We start from the raw sequence: 3,483 nt of genomic DNA, 5'->3' as shown, positions 1-3,483 counted from the left end.
CAAATCAAATAAAATCTTAAATCATCTATTAAATATCACAAGTTGCACAAGCAAGCCTAAATTCAAGATTATATCATGATTTTAATATTACCAATATATAAATAATTTTCAAACATCTAATATATATTTCACAAATTCACATGTAATTACAAACAAAGCTCTATCAAGATTTTTTTAAGGCTTATTAGTATTTGAATATAATCTGAAATTGAAGAAAAAGAATGAGAAGGTTTTGAGGGTTTTCTTACTTAGCAATGAAGTTGAAATGAGGTGGTGAAATAGTAGGAAGATTCTAACCTTTCTCCTTCTCATCTTCTTCTCTCCCAACTCTTAACTTTGCTATCAAAAGAAATTTTTTTTTTCCTAAAGCTCTGAATTTTTTTCTTTTAAATCTTAGCTTTCACTCTGTCCGATAAGTTAAGAATTAGAATCTGCATAAATAGACTCATAAAACATATCTAACCCCTTGCTCTTCTCATAATTGTGATTGATATCAAGTCTCTCAAAAATCAAGAGCATAACCTATCCTACAGGCTTGCCATGCAAAGGCACAAGTGGTGGGGTGACTCACCCTCAATAGCCACCTAATGCAATTATTATTATTTTTGTAATAATAAATTTGTATAAATGTGTATGTATTTTAGTTTCTTAAAAATCAATTAGATGAAGTTTTCAACTAAGATATTTAGTTATGTTGTGTTTGGTTGGAGAATTTGAGGAGGAATTTGGAAAGGAAAATGGAAAAGGTAGGTGAAATGTAAATTTCACACATTTTTTCACTCTCCCTTTCCAAATCCCTCCCCAAATCCCCTAACCAAACACAACATAAGGGTAATTATTGAGTTACAAAAATAGTTACAAAACGAAAATCATCGAATACCCACAAAATTATTATTCTCAACAATATTTTTGTTAGTGACTAAATTGGGATAGTTTCTAATTAATTTATACATTTATTAAATATGTTTTAGATAAAATTAATTTATTATTCATATATTGAAAATAATTAAATACGGGTTCTCACAATTGGAACAGGGAGGAACCTAGGCATTTTCAATTGAGGATCCTGTGCCCCAATTACCTCTCTCCAATCGTCGGTCCAAATGCTGGACAGATGATTAAGTTTAGGTGTTCAAATAAAATTATTAGATAACAAAACAACTCTTCTCTTTTATTCATACTACTTCCCAGTGGAGTTGTTAATGAAAATAGTGGTTCATAACAATAGAACTGATGAAACAAGGAAAGGTGGAACTGCTTTGGTGAAATAAGGCCTTTTGATATTGAAAATTGGCCAAAATTTGCAAATAATTCTTGTCACTTTAAATGGTTTTGTTGGAAGAGTGATGATAGACAGCACTAGAGTTGAAACTCTAATGCCAACTCTAGTGATGTGGCAATACATTAAAAAAAATAAAAAAAATTCAACATCACAAGCCAAAACATCAAAGCATAAGGTGAGGCCCATCTCTAGAGCTCCTCATTTTGAGATCTCTGTTAGGTTTTATTCTTGGCAACCCCGTTTGACAAAACTCCTTTCAGTTGTATTTTTTTCGCACTTTTATTTCAGTGAAGCTATGAGTGTTTAGATGCGAATCCAACCCGAATCAAGCCTTTCAGAGAAGTTTGTGATGCTAATGCTTTCAAGATTGCCACTTTGCTGATTATGACGGGGATCGAGCTGCCCGGTCAGCTCGCGGGGGTCGAGGGGGCAGCGCCCCTTGGCGGGTCCGGGGCAGCGCCACGGCGGGGTCGAGGGGCAGCCCCCCGAAGCAAAATGCAAAAATGCATTCCAAGTTGCCTGTCCGCTCGAGCGGACATACCCGCGCTCGAGCGGAGAATCCCTGGTTCCAGCAGTTTTGGTCGCCTGTAAAAATACTGAGACATGTGATTTCGCGCTCGAGCGGGCTTTCTGGCGCTCGAGCGGACCTCTGTTATATCACGCGCATATTTTACTGAAGCCGCTCGAGCGGGCTGTTGGGCGCTCGAGCGGAGATCGCGGGACAGATTCTATAAATTCGCGTGTTGGGTCAGATTTTAGTATTACTACTCCAGATCTTCTTTTTGGGTTCTAGGGTTTATATCTGGGGATACTTTGTGAGGTTTTTTTGATGTTTTTATTGATGGTTTAAAGAGAGTACATCAAAGGTTGTGTTTTGTTATACAAAAGAGAGAGTTGTTCTTTGGTGGATTCTGAAGAATTCGAGCCTGAAGCTTTGGTGGATTCTGGGGTGGCTCATCGTAAAGACAATTCCGAGGTGAAGACGGGTTGGAAGAGGCACATAGAGGTTGGTTCAATTAGGCGTGGATTCGCTAGGTAATTGAGAGTATACCTGTGTAATTCCTTTAAATCTTCTTAGTGGATTGTTCTTGTGGCTGTTGCCCGTGGTTTTTTTATCACAATTGGAGGTGTCCAATTGTGGTTTTTCCACGTAAAATCGTTGTGTCTCTTTGTCTTGATTGTTTGATTGTTTGATTGGGATTGTTATATTCTGCGTAAAATTGATACATAATCACAAATCAACATCTAGGGGATTTCTAGATTTTTCAATCTCAAACATTTTTGTTGTTGGAAATTGGGTTGGGTTTAGACCTAGGTCTGGGAGTCAATAGTAGCATGACCCATGCATGACTCACGAGGAGATCCATAAAATTTGAATGATTCACCTTATTTAGATGATGAGAAAAGAAACCCAACAACCCCATCCCATCAGAGATAGAGATATCATTCCTTCATTGCAAATTCAAGTTCATTATTGAAAACACGTGATTCATTCGCCTAATGACGTGTGTGATTATATATCTCTCTAATATATATCATTCTACTGTTGGGAGTTTGAGAATAAGACGAATGCCCATGGCTTATTAATTTGCCAACAGGTTTAGAAATAAAATTAGAATTATTATTTTAGAAGGGGGTGAAATTCAAAACTCTGACCATCAAGACTACAAAAGGCATAAGAGATTAACCCCCAGTTGTGCTAGAAATCAACCACAACAAAAATTTGGAGCAATTTTCAGGTTAGGGGCCGCGCGAACGCAGGCCCCCACTACCACAAATTATGACGTAGGCTCCACCACTTGGGTAGACCTTAGGCGAGCACCCCTCCAAAGTGCAATGGAGGTCACTAACCTAGGCCATGGGTCTTGTTGATCAACCATTGACCCCATCCAGGTAAGTATGTTTTATGTTGCTACCTGCTCCTCATCTATACACTCATGCTAGCCTCTTTTCTCTCGTGTTTGTTCGATGTGGGATTTCATGCAAATCTCAACTAATTTATGCTAATAAGTAAAAACATCCAAACAGACAATGACATGTTTGTTTCAAGGTCTTAAAATAAGCACTTGGTATGTGGGAATTTAATATGCAAATATGAGAGAGATGTTTTGCTGATTTTGAGTTGGATACCTTCATTTCTATATTTATTTATTTCTTTTGTTATATTAGTTACTTTGTTTGGGAAGCTGTGGAACACATAA

At 37.3% G+C, this 3,483-nt stretch overlaps 1 non-coding gene across 1 annotated transcript; it reads right to left on the bottom strand.

Moving 5' to 3' along the window:
* Positions 1-3,022: 3,022 nt before the first annotated feature.
* Positions 3,023-3,183, bottom strand: LOC114301447 (U1 spliceosomal RNA). Its single transcript, XR_003643042.2, has one exon. It is a non-coding gene; the product is annotated as a U1 spliceosomal RNA (small nuclear RNA).
* Positions 3,184-3,483: the final 300 nt, after the last annotated feature.

The sequence above is a fragment of the Camellia sinensis genome, chromosome 2 (assembly GCF_055761805.1).
Source record: "Camellia sinensis isolate YWXY chromosome 2, ASM5576180v1, whole genome shotgun sequence".
Classification (NCBI taxonomy): domain Eukaryota; kingdom Viridiplantae; phylum Streptophyta; class Magnoliopsida; order Ericales; family Theaceae; genus Camellia; species Camellia sinensis.
The sequence above is the reverse complement of the archived record's forward strand: the minus strand, read 5'-3'. Positions and strand labels throughout refer to the sequence as shown.